At 41.1% G+C, this 13810-nt stretch overlaps 1 protein-coding gene across 3 annotated transcripts in view; it reads left to right on the plus strand.

Moving 5' to 3' along the window:
* TMEM245 (transmembrane protein 245) overlaps positions 1–13810 on the plus strand; it is a 101603-nt gene that overhangs the window by 65715 nt on the left and 22078 nt on the right. The gene's annotated exons all lie outside the window — the stretch shown is intronic.

A 13810-nucleotide genomic window follows, 5' to 3' on the forward strand; every position in this document is an offset into this window, starting at 1 on the left:
GAAATCCCTTAACTTGAAGCTGTTATCCAGCAAGCACCTAATCAAACAAAGACCTTTTCTCATTGCAGTTACTCTTATTAGAGCTGTGTTGTGATTTTTTTTTTTTTTTTTTTTTTTGTCCAGACTATAAATAGCTATAGATTTTATAAATATCTTTTTAACTCCCTTGGTGATGAGTTTCTGACCCAATACTGACGGTGTTAAGTTTCCACTTGAGTAGTGGGAGGAAACAGAGATGCAGCTGTGGTGACCCTGCAGGAGTTTTAAAGAAGTTGAAGGGAATCCTCCTACAAGTCATGGGATGAAATGCCCTCCTGGCCTTTGACAGGAAATCTGCTTGTCCAGGACAGAAGGGAGGCAAAATGCCAACAGCGTGTATCGGGTGGTGGAAACCAGCAGGGATCCTCCAAGGGCAAGTGATGCCATGCTTGACCCAAGAGCTTGCTTGGCTAGCCTAGTGGTGGTACAAGGGCAGAGCAGTGAATGACAGCAGATGACTTGGAGGCACATGAGGGACAAGGTGACATCAGGGAACACCCAGGACAGCTTCAGCAAGGTCAAGTTGTGCCGGGACCAGCATGAGCCTTGCTTTGAGGAGGTGACTGTCCTACCAGGACAAGGGCAGAGCAGCCACTGCCTTTGACTTCAGCGAGGCCCATGACACGGCCTCCCACGGTAGCCTCCCACGGTATCCAGATGGGTGAAGCATGGACAGGAGCAGGGGACTACACGGTGGGAGGACCACTGCCTTGTGCTCAGCAGGACAAATCCCACCCGCGGGGCAGCTGGTCGTAGTGGTGTGCCTGAGGTCAGCAGTGGGGCTGATGCTGATGCTGGCCTGAAGTGAGGGCCTGTGTGGTAGTGGGGCAGGCCACCTTCCACAAGGTTTTGGGTGTCCCTTGCCATCTGGGAAGGCAGCAGCTTGATGGAAGCCAGGCCCTCTTCTCTCCTCTCCTCTGGGGCTCGATGCAGAAGAGGTGGCACCTCTTCACAAGGGGTGGTGGGGGGGGGATGGGAAAGAAGGGCCCATGCAACCATTGACAATCAACAACAGAAGTGTTTATTGGTGGGAGATGTTGCAGGTGAGCCTGCAGGATGTCCACAGAGTTTTTCTTCTCCCAGCTAATGTTGGGTGCAGAGGCTGGGCTGCCCCCAGGGATCTGGCCAGGTGGCTCCTGCGAGGCCGTTAGTGCGATCTCACAGAAGGAGCCAGGGTGTGCTGGTGTACTGCCAGGTCATCCCCGTGCAGGTGGATCCACTTCCATGGGTTCTTCTTGGTCCTGAGGTAGCCGTGCTTCCATTGGTTCCTCTTGGTCTTGAGGTGGGGCCACTTTCATGGGCTCCACACTGCTGCCTGGTGTAATGGCAGCTGTTGGCCACACGCCATGCCTTGGTGGGTTGGCACACGTGGCCTGCGCATTGTTCTTCAATGCCAACGCCTGGGAGTCTCACACCATTCCCCGGCAGGCAGATGCGCTTGGGCTGCGCACCGTTCCCTGGTGGGCCTTCAGCCAGGCACTGCGTGCGGTTGATGGCAGAAGTGAGGACACTGGTGCTCGTGCCATGAGGGATGATGTTCCTCCTCCTCCTGTTGCTGCTGATTGTGCTTTCTAGTCCTGGGAGGTGCCTTCCTCCTCCGCAGTTGCAGGGAGCAGCTCTGGGGCGGCCCATGCCAAGGTGGGCAGCCATCTGCCTTGCTACTCCGGCTTCTCGTCCTGCCAGCCGTGCTTGGCATCGGAGGGCCAGGAAGCTCGGCAAACTGCGGGCCAGCTGCATAGGCCCCTGCTTTTATAGGTCCTGAGTAATGGGCAGTGAGGTGGCTGGTGACACCAGGAGGCCACTGTGATGTGGATTGTGACTGTGGCTGATGCCTGTGGCCAAATATGTCGGGTTTGGGCATGGGGGGCCTGTGACCTGAAACGTGCCCAAACGCTGGGAGAAGGACGAGGGTCGATGGGGCTGAGGGCCCCTTTCCTGGGGCTCGCTTTGGTCTGCCATGTTGCTTGCCCCAGAGAAAGGCTGTCCCTTGGAGACAGGGCCCACCCTCCAGCTCCCCTCATGACCCCTGGGCTCCAGCCCCCTCCTCATCCCGTGCCTGGCATCCTCTTGACAAGATGGTAGCAACAGTGTTCCAGGAGGGTTGGGGGTCCTCAGTGATCCCTCACCGACACGGTGCCCTGCAAAGTGGCACAGCCCCCATGCTAGATAGTGGCTGTGCGTCTGAAGTAAGGGCCTGGGTGGTGGTGGGACAGGTCGCCTTCCACAGGACTGTGGCTGGCCCTTCCCATCTGGGGAAGGCAGGACAGCTCATGTTCAAAGAACCACAGAAGCACAGAGGCTGGTAGACACGCTTGGAGGTCTCCAGTCCAAGCTTCTGCTCAGAGCAGCCCCATTTGGATCCTGTTGCTTGGGAGTTTCTTTAGTCATTTTTGGGTACCCTCAAGGACAGAGACTTCACGGCCCCTCTGCCCCCCTGTGCTGTAGTGGAGTAGCCTCATGGTGATAATCTTTTCCTTTTGTCTAGCTGAGATGCCTTCTGGGCCTAGTGCCACTCGTTTAGCAGTAGTCACCAGTCAGGTCCACCCCGAGCCTTCTCTTGATGCAGACCAGAGGCAACTCCCTCTGCCTGCCCCTGGTGTGCCCTTCACCATTTCAAAGGCTGAGACTTTGAAGGGGAGACTTTGAAGACTTGGGCTGGGATTACAAGTCTTTTCCTGGGCTATGGAGACCAGGAGGGGACAGAAAAGTCCAGATGAAGGTGCCAAATGAGAGAAATGCCTCATTTCTACTGTGGGTTTTTTTTTTTAATGTTGCTGTTTTATTGTCTGGGGGTTTTTTTAATGGTTCATGGCCCACTCTTGAAAAGAACTCGTAATGAAACAGCTAGAAGGGACCTTAAGGCTAAAGTCTAGCACTTCCTTCTGGCACAACTGTAGTGTTCTGCTTTTCCAAAGCAGCAGCTGTCTTTCTAATGTCCTTGCTTGATCTGTTGCTGCTCTTTGTGCACTGACACAGAGTGTCTGGCTTCAAGAAGCTCTTGCTCTTCTAAGACTTTAGACACCCAGAGGAGAGGGAGGGATGCAAGACGCCTTTGCTCAGGGTGGAACTTCTCATCTTGGAAGCATAATTTAGTCTTTCTAGGCTTCTCCCAGGACAAGGAAGCAAAGGGAAACGCAAAGGATGGCCTGCTGCCGGTTTGGTCTTTCCCCATCTTGTGAATGTGATTCTGTTTGTGAGCTCAGCATTTGCCTTTGCCCCAGATACCTTCTTTTCTGGAGTTGTCCCAGTTCTCACAGGTAAGTCCTGCCAGCCTCCAAGTAATCTTCCAGAATGGGACCAACGGTCTTTAGACTACAGAACAAATACGGTTTTGCAAACTGTTCATAAATCAGTTTTCCCAGTTTTGAGTAACTTTCATGATGAAAACGCTCTGATCATTTTAGAGTAAGCACTTGTGTATGCTTTGTTGCCGTATACTGCCTTTGCTCCATCTGATTGGTTGCATCTTGGGGAAGGCAGCATTTAATCTGGGAGGAGGGAGAAAGAAGATCAGTATTTGTATGATGATTCTGTAAAAAACAGTAAAAAGCCTGGGAGGAAGATCACTAGCAAAGCCACGTGTGACTGCAGGGTTTTCTGGCTGATGTATGAAGTACTGGTGCTACTTCAAATCAAGGAACTCATTCATAATTCACAATGCCAAATTCTGTGCTGGAATTTCATAGGCCATTGCCTGGAAATGGGGTGGGAAATAAAAATTGAGGAAAATGGTAATAACACTGAATACTGCTAATACCTCAGTAGCAAAATAGCTTCTGTTCTCTAATAGTTTTGCTCTTTCATGCCCAGTTGGTTTATCTGTTTCTCTTTTTCTTTGGTTTGCAATCAATCTCAGGTCTTTCTCACTCCAATTTTAACTTTCTTGGCGTGGCCACACTTAGTTACTATTTCTTCTTCTTGATAAATGCTCCATTTGCACATTGCCTTTCATCCCTCCTACCACTCTGTTCTTTTCTTTAATTTTTTTTCCAGTTTTCCATATTTCGTAAGTGATTATCAGCACAAAAATGTGATGAATTATGAAGGTAGTGTTGCACCTTCATCATGTGTAAGAGTCTTCTTTGACTGGCAGTGGTGTTTAGTACCCTGTGAATATAGTAAATACATGATTTTCTTTCACTGAAACTACTAAAAGTTAGCTACGGGAACCAGTGGAGAAATGGGAATAGGGAGGGGACTGGCAACTGTGGCAAAAGGGATACGCCAGAGTAGGTCGAGCTGCAGGAATTCTTTTGGCAGTGCTCTGTGAGATTTAGGAAGATTAGTTACTTTAGAAACGTGAGAACCACTTGGATAGGCTTACCAGATTTAGATAATTTTAGTTCTCAATACTAGTTAGTGAAATTTTTCATTGTAATTATAATTATCTTGCTAATGTAGTATTTTGAGGGTTGGGGGGGACATTGTTATCTGCCCATATCAGTGAGAGACTTGCTTTGTTCAAAAAGGTTCTGTAAAATCAAGTTAGTTCATAAGTTGCCTACCTCACTGCATAAGTAGGAGAATTACGTCCTGTATCGCTGAAATAGGGAGGTGGTGCTCTTGTCTGGATTTATTTTTTTTTTTTTCCCTGAATGGATGAAGCAGGAATTCTCCAGTTCACAGGTCTCCAAAGTAGTAGCATGCACACCTTTGCCTGAACCATTTTCCTTTCCCTGAGCAGCATGTCGTTCTCTTCCTGAATGCACCATACCCTTCTTCCCCGAAGCTCCCATTCTGCTTGCTCTGGTGGAGATATTGCACATTACTAAGTTGCATGTTGTCACGGCCTCAGTGCAATTTAGTGTGTGCGATACTTTCACATGAGTGCATGCACACGGGTATGGCTGTGGCTTAAAGTTACTGCAGCTTTCAATTTTGGTGGGGCCTAATTACACTGTGAAATGGTCTTAGACCCAGATCAGTATTTTGAGTGATGCTTTGAAACATGTGTTAGTGGAAGTTTGTTCTGTAATGCCAGGAAGATGAGTACTGTTTGTTTTCAATTTGAGAAGGGTTATCATTATTTGCTTCATTTTCTTCATTTGCCATGTATACCTCAAATTTGATCAGATTTTTCATTGGCTATATAAAAGTTACTTAAAATATTAGGCGTTTCTAAAGAGGAAATAGTAATCAGATCCTTAATTGAAATATGCCAGAAGTCAGAGAGATTTGATATGAAGAAAACCTATAGTGCCTTGATGGCTGAAATAGGTTCTTAATGGTTTTTCAAATTTTATTTATTAACATTTAAAGAGATCTGAAATGATCTACATGCAAACAAACAAACAAACAAAACAATCTCGGCTGTTTAAGCATCTACCTGGTTTGCTGTGCTATCCCGGCAGTAATGATGGAGAAAATGAGATGGTGATACAATTCCCACAGAAAACAATAATCTTCCAGCATGTTAAGCTAATGCTTAGAAAAAGCAAAATTTGTGATCTTGTTTATTTTACTTTCAGAATAGTTTTTCAAAGACAACTGTTAACTGATTATGTTTTGACTGAATTTTTGCATGCAATGTATGTTCTTTAGTAGCAAGACTATCCCTTGCAGAAATCTCTTTTGTCACAGGAATGCATTTAACAGGACCTTACTGAAATTTTATAAGCTCTACTTATGGTTTATGTTATGAGGTGGGAATAGAATTGAAAATTATTCTGTCTTAATGAAATAATTTCCTAGTCTAAAACTGTGAATAACAGATAACTTTTTTTTAATTACATGGAAGAAAGGAAAAGCTTCAGTTGAGTTACTGAAAAAAAATAATAAATAGAATGTAGTCTACAAATCTAGAAGAGATGCCGCAATGTTTCAGTGCATTTGCAGAACCAAACTGAGAGTAGCTGTAACCTGATTATTTACTATATAGATAGTAGTGTTTATTGGTTGATTGTTTTAGTAGCAATAACCACATGATTTGCTCATACCACTATTTTGGTCTTAAATATTCTCCCATGTGCAAAAAAAAAAAAAAAAAAGGATTTGTCTTTACTTCTATTTCCTTTTTCTTTTATATCAAAATTACTTGTTCTTATTAAACACAGTTGTCTGTATATTGCTTTACATATACATGTTTAAAAAAATATTCAAAGAATAATTCAAAGAAAATTTCAGAAAATAATTGATTGGCTCATGCTTAACCTTTACTCTTTTTCCAAATTTACCTGAAACTATGAAAAAATACTCATTATTGTACACACAGTTTGGGTCAAGCATGTCACAAAGTCTGTAGGAATTTTACAGTTTGCTACCCCTAATTCTCAAGGTTACGTAAGTGCATAATCTGATGCTGAAACAAACAGTTCTCTCTACGCCCTGCAGATTGGTACAGTGTATTTTCAAACACGTTGACGGGTTATTGAGGGCTTCCTTGTTTTATATCAGGCTGTGCCGATATTCTACCGTTTGCTTCTTTCGTATTCCAGGTGGCACATTCTGTATGTTGTAACAGTGATTTCTCTTATTGTGGTTTTGTCATTTGTAATTCTGTGACTGTCCAGTTTGTTTAAGACTGAAGGTATCTGTAAACATGTAGAGGATGTGGGTTATTGTGTGTGTGTGTCTGCGCATGTTTAAACACAGAAGCAGATTTGCACGCAGTCTTTAAGAATAATGTAACTACATTGCATCTTGGATACCAATCCTTTAATTACTTGTTGCACTTATGCAATTATGTATATATGCTGCTTTTTCTACAACACCAACTTTTTTAAACAGTTATTTGTATGTCAGAACTTACAATCTTTATTTGAATGAAAGTTTAGTTGGTATGTGACATAGACCGTATCAGTAAAACCAGTGACACTTGCATCTGGAATTTGGCTCAGCCAGTTAGTTTTTTCTCTTTGCTTCTAAGGCAGGCCTAGTAGCTAACCTGGAGGGATGGAAAGACAAGGGTTGCTGAAAGAATTATTAAATATATAGAAAAGAGATCTTCTATTGAGCATTTCTAAGAATAAAGGGATAGTAGGAGAATTATTTTTAGTATAACATTGCGGGATTCTATGCTTGCATATCTAATAATTCTTTATGTGTGTATTTAAGGCTGCAGAATATATTACTATAACCTTGTTTAGATTTCTGCTATTTAAAATACTGATTTATTGTAATGTAAGAAGGCAGCATGAAAGCTGAGAAAACTTCAGGATTTCCTGGCATTTTGAAGATTTAACATCACAGACTTAGCTTTTTGCTTTTTTTGTCATCTTAGGTCGAATTGTAAGTTCAATCCATTATTTATGCTCTCTACCAGCATAAGTAATCAAAATAAACACTTTATGCTTGTGATTCATAATTTTATAATTGTAATGATATGAACAGACTGGGAGTTTCTTAATATAAGACTGCAATGGATCTCAAGCTTTATTGAAGCCAGCTAGCTGCTGCTCTCATTCATGAATTTTTGAAGCTAAAATGGGCATCTAAAAGTATTATATCCTTACAAGCAGTGTGGAGAATAATAAATGTTCGACGTACAGTGCCAGTGCACACCAACTGCTAAGAAAGGCTTGAGTTAAGGTGAAAGGGAAGACTGACTACATAGCTGAACAGCAAGTTACAAACACCATAGGAAATGAGAAACTATCCTTTAAAAAGCTGGAAGTGTTAAAAACAGTTGATTCAGAAATAACAATTTCAAATGTCCTTCTCAGAAGAATCATTGTAAGTTGATGTAGTAAATATGACCAAGCCCAAACAGTCATTTAAAAACATTCAAAGTATTACAAAGAAATAATCACATGTAGAATTTCTTATAAGTTGGACTACACGTTAATCATTCTCTTTCAGAGAATGTAGAAGTTTCTCTGTTAGAGAAGAAAGCCTGTTCACTGCTGTGTCCTTCCGGCTACTTCCCACCGTTTAAAAGTCTGAAGTTTTGGTAGAGTCACTGGAGCCCTGTCCTGCCTTGAGAGGTGTAATATTTGCATCAGTTGCACCATCTCAAGGACCTATGCTTTGTTCAAGGCTGTATCGCTTTATCTCACTAGTGTCATTACTGCTTCCATTTGTTAGAGCTGTTACCTCTCTTTGCTCAGTTGTACCATTCCTATGCAGAAATTAATTTCATAGCAGAACTGTTGAAATCTTGTCATGGAGTCATCTCTGAAAATCATCTGCATATTTATATTGCTCCTTAGATGATCTTACTCTGTTAGTAAAAACGCTGCCACTTCTGCTTTATCCATAGCTGGAGTATATCTTGGCTCTCTTTCCTTATTTTCATATGTAATTTAAAACTGAAAAATAAGAGTCTCTTTTATTGCTAAAAGAACAGAACCCTTAGAGGGAGTCAAAGAACAGCTTAGGAGTTTTTTTTGCAAAGGGACTTTGTTGAGTCATTTCATTCTTCACTGTTCTCCTGGTGATCACTTGAAATTTGGGGGATCATTGTAGAAGAAGAATACTTTGGTCTTTTTTTAAGACAATGGCTGTCCTTTGATCATTACTGGCAGCTCGTCTTTTGCAAGGGGTCTTGGTGGTGTCTGAAGGAAGAAAATGAGTTATTTGGTTTTTGAAGTTATGGTGACAGCGGCTGTTCATTTCAGCTGGGATAAGACATCACTACTGTGCAAAGAAAAGTTCCAGCCCTCCAGCCACGAGCATGCTGGCTTCTTTCCTGGTGTGAACGCAGCTATTTATGCTACTGCTCTATGAGCTGGATGGGGAGTAGAGGACCGAGCTAGTTAGTTAAAACTAACCCAGCAAAAAATAATTCTTAGCTGAATTCATTGTAAAAACCGTTGTGGCACATAAAAGAGACTGCTGGCAGGTAGATAGAGGAAGGGTGGTCTGGGGCAGAAGTGAATGCTGGAGAACAGGGGAATGGGAGCGCTCTTTTCTTGTGGCAGTTCTGAGTTAACCTGATTTGAAATAAATTATGAAGCTGTGCTGTGAAGTTTGGAATGCATTGCATTCACTTTTCTACCTCTACTTTTAAGATGTAAAGGTTGTATTCTCAAAAGAAATTGAGTAGTTGGAGTTTCTAAAAGTATCGTTTTGAATTAGTCAGTTGTGTATACAGGAACATTTTGCAACAAAGATACGGTACCATACGTGTATGGGAGTCTTCACTTTTCTGCCTCTTTCCTTTCAGATGGGGTTGTTGCAGTGTTAGCTTGAAATTTTTGAAATTTCACCATGTTGCTAGTGGTGAACAGATCTTACCTGCAGGCTCTGTGAAGTGAACCTGAATTCAGGTGGGCATACGTTTAATGTAAACTTCAGTAGAAGCAAAGGGGAAGCTGTAGACTCAGTAAAGAGGGGAAAAAAAAGAAATCTACTAAACCCCACAAAATTCATAAAATGAAAAGGTGGCACTTACCCTTCTGAAATCCACAAGCAAATTCCCTAGTTTTTCAGTGAAGTAGAAGGAATTTTAACAAAAAAAAAAATAAAAAAATTAGTCCATCTATGCAGAAACATCTGACAATTTGATGGAAGTTTCTTCATTTTTAATTGGAAAAATGTGAAGTATAACCCGTATTCTTTGATTTTTGTTTTTTTTTTTTTAAATCTTACATGCTTTTCAAAGCTCAGTAAAATGGAATATATGTGTCTAAGTATGCCTTACAACAAATTGCCATGAAGTGCTCATAAATTACGCATTTGCAGATGACAGCTCTTGCAGGTAAAGTGGTTCATCCAGATACAGTGCCAAAGTGAGACATAAGTAGCAATTGGGTTTTCTGATTTCTGAAACATGCAATTACTCTTGTATATAAAAGGAAGCTGTATGTATGCCAATAATGTATTAAGAGATGAAATTAATTTACTGTCATAATTTCACCAGGAAGGTCTGCATTTTACAGATGGTGATAAATTCATTCAGCATTTGAGCTAGCATACCACATCATCTTTAAGATCTGGTATTGCAGGTGCAGAGTAGCTGAAGGTGAAGATTCTGGTTAGTGTTTTCAGCATTATTTTTTTAGCTGCTGTAACCATGAAGTCAAATGGATATGATTTTCTAGAGACTTTAAGGTATGATTCTTAGTTTTTCTGAGAGAAGTAACAAAGATGAGTCTTCAGAGACTTTAGAGATCTCCTGGGCCACACTCGACACAAAGTAGGATCCCCTGCAATTTTTTTCTGACTAGTTGAGGCAGACACAAAGAAAAGTGAAGGAGAGGAGGAGAATAAAATTAGATGTAGCTTTGTATTGCTTCCTGCTTGACCACTGGCACCTCACAGCTTCCTCAGGACTGTGTGTTGCCTTCTCCTTTCAGCTTATTTGTTGTGTGTGCTAGATGCAAGGACCTAGAGAGGTGTTGTACAGTCTTCTAGTGGTATATGCTATTTTGCTATTGAAATAAATTATGTAGCAACTTGCAGAATGACATCAGACCAGGACATACCTGTTGTTCCATGATTAACTTTCCTGTTATCCTGCTAGCGCATCTGTAATGAGTAATGGACTTAGTGTAAAATTTTCTTGTAAGCTGCATGACTACGTAAGCGAAAACATTAAAGTTGAATTCAAATTTGCATATAATTAATCTGAGGATAAAAAATTTTGCTTGTCTGAACTGAAATGTGAAAACTGTGTAAATTAGAATGGCAGTTTTGGATCCTTTCTTATGAATGAGAAGCAGTTTTGCAGTTACTCCCTAACATAGTCAAATTCACAGCAGTTAATTCTGGCTGGTGGAATCATTTTTGTGGATTGTTGTTTGTCTTTTGGGTACCATAATAAGATGTCTTCCCTTCTTTTGTAGTCTCTCTGGGAAAATCTAAAATGATTGCTTGTTTAAAAAGTAAGTCTTTCCTGTAGTTGTAGATGGATATTTTAATTTCAAGTGAAGTTGATACTTCAGATACCTGCCTCAAGCCAGAGGCCCGCCTTGTCTCCTGTATACTGAAATGTAGTTTTGGGGCATACTAACAGAAGTCGTTAAGACCTTGTGTCCTGGTTTCAGTTGAGATGGAGTTAATTTTCTTTCTAGTAGCTGCTGTATTTTGGATTTAGTATGAGAATAACACATATTGTTTTAGTTGTTGCTAAGTGATGTCTATATTAGTCAGGGGCTTTTTTCAGCTTCCCATAGAAGCTGAGAGGGAGCACAGACAGGACAAGTTGGCCAAAGGAATATTCCATACCATAGACATCATGCTCAGTATATAAATGGGGATTGGCCAAGGGGCAGGAATCCTCAATCACTGCTAGGGTTGGTCTGGGCAACCAATTCACCAGGTGGTAAGAGTGACTTGTGTTGTATTACTTCATCTTGTATATTCTTTTGCCATTATTGTTTCTTTCCTCTTCCGTTACTCTTCTATTTAACTGTCCTTATCTCAACCCATGAGGGGTTTTATTGTTTGCTTCCCCCTGCCCCTGTTTTTTTCCTTTTCCCCCTACCCTGTGGGGGGCGGGAGGGAGCAAGCTGCTGCGTGGTCCTAGTTGCTGGCTGGGGTTAAACCACGACACCTTGTTAATTTTACTATAGTACAGAAAACATCTGTATAGGAAAAATAAGGAGATACTTCAAGGACAATTTTATAATATTTTTGACAAGTGAGATGCATTTGTGCCACAGTTCCTGTTTGATTTATAGGAAAAAGATTTACTTGAAGATTTAATTATAGCAAGCTGAAATCTGGATTCTCATAGTAAAATGCCTCCTTCTAACAAATTCTTCTGGATATGTTGGGTTTTCTTTCTCTTTGGTTTTGTTTTGGAAGGACCTGGCAAATTGCATTTAAAAAAAAGTTGAAAACTTTGTGTCACCAATTAAGAGTTTCAGAAACTGTGAGTTACCTTCTTTATAGTGCAGAGGGATTTCTGTGGGACAGGTCTAAGATTTAAGAGACCAACAAGGCTGAGGAAGTTGGCTTGACAAAAGCATAAGGGTTTAGTTTGAACAAGCGTATCTTTAGTGCAACCAGGAGAAGTGGTGGGGGTTTTTTGCTGCACCCTCGTGATCATTGCAGTACAGATAGCACTTCATTTCCCCAGCTGCCTGGAGGCTTCCATCGCCAAAGACCCTGTTGTAATTGTTTATGTTCTAAATTCTTAAAATCCAACCACAGATTACTTGCATGTTTGGATTAAAGTGGTATTTAGCCCTCTGTAAGGTATCCTTAAATAAAATGTTGATAGATTGATTTTTTTCCACCCTTTTTTATGTGATGTTTATACTTGATGGTTGACAGAACCCATTTCAATTAATAAACAGGTTCTTGTTACAAAAATATTATGCTCATTTGATATCCTCAGACAAAGCAGGCATGAATTAAATGTCACAGAAAATGCAGAAAATTAAGACTTTTGAGTAGCTGAACTATGAAAACATACTGAGTTTTTAATGCAAACTCACATTATCAATTTTACTGTGGCTTTGGTTTTTGGGGTCTTCTCCTTGCCAAATTTTTTTATGTCAGAAGCTTACTTTCCCTATAACTAAAACACAGGCGAGTATTTCACTCTTCAAAATCTGTAGATTCTATATATTTTGGTCTGTGATTTCCCACTGTATTATTTTAGAAGTTTATCTAAACTGCAAAGTATTCAGGGGCTATTCAATGAGGCCAACACATATTTGTAAATACTCTTTCCCCTTCTTCATGCACCGCATAGTATTTGTCTGTCAAAGGTTTGATTTGTTATTTCAGGTTGTTCTTTAAAGCTTGCTCTTTCCACATTCTCCCTTTCCCTCTTTTTTGGGGGAAAATGGTTGACAACAGCTGTTCCTAGTTCATCTGTTAAATTAATCTCACATTTTGAACACCAGCGTTTGTGTGTGAGGTTTGTTATGCAGTCATAACTTCCAACGGGTGAATTTTAAATAAGATAATTTTGATTCAGCAGTCATTTGGGAATCTACGTGTGTCTTTAGGTGGTAAAGGAGGGCAAAAATATGCAAACTGCCCATGGAAATAATAAAGAGGATAGTGTCCAAAGAAGCAAAAATTCGGGAGTCTTGCAGTTCTTACTGGTACTTCAGAAGAGAAAATTCTACTTAGTAGTTTAATAGTAGAGAAGGTATCTTTTCTAGAAAGCTTTATCGACTCACCAGAGGAAAAAAAAACTTCGATCTTAGAGGTTTTAGTTCCAGAAAGGGTCATTTTCTGTGCAGACCGTGTTACTTTTCAAATTGCAGTGACCTTTCCACTAACCATCTGACTCTGTGATTTCTGTTGCATGTCTTCCTGTCCTCTCTACCCTCCTGTCAGAGTTCCCAAAACTGCAAAGGCACGAGCAGTGTAACTAAAATGCGTGAAATGTAAAATGGGAAGTTAACATCAGCGAACTTTGCATTTATCTTTGCAAGGAGGGTGTGCGTGCCACCACTTCTGCAATGATGTAACTGTTAGGACTGTTCTGGGGAGAGGAACTCAGGGATAGTTTGATTCCTGGTTTAGTTTAGATCCAAGCTAGAATAGTGGTTTCAGGAAGGTTCAAGCCTTTCTCAAATAAGGGTGAAAAACTGTCATAATACAATGATGAGATATATCAGTTTTAGAGTATAATTTTTGTGATAGTAGTCCGAAGGCACAGGTTTTCAGTTCAATTATGGGATACTCCACATGTGTAAGTGTGCTAGTGCTGTAAAACTGTGACTACAGCTTCCTGAGACAGCAAACAGGCAGCTAAGAGAGGAGAACTTTGTTTTGTGGCCAGCATGGTGGACAAAGATTTAGCAGGATTGAATTAGATTATCAGACTTGCTATTTGGTTTTTAGTAATGTAAGCTAGTAAGCAACCTAAAAGCTAGAAATATAAAGATACTGAGGCTGAAATCCAGTAATGAATATGAGGTACTGT

Source organism: Rissa tridactyla, chromosome 2 (genome assembly GCF_028500815.1).
Source record: "Rissa tridactyla isolate bRisTri1 chromosome 2, bRisTri1.patW.cur.20221130, whole genome shotgun sequence".
In the NCBI taxonomy this organism is placed as follows: domain Eukaryota; kingdom Metazoa; phylum Chordata; class Aves; order Charadriiformes; family Laridae; genus Rissa; species Rissa tridactyla.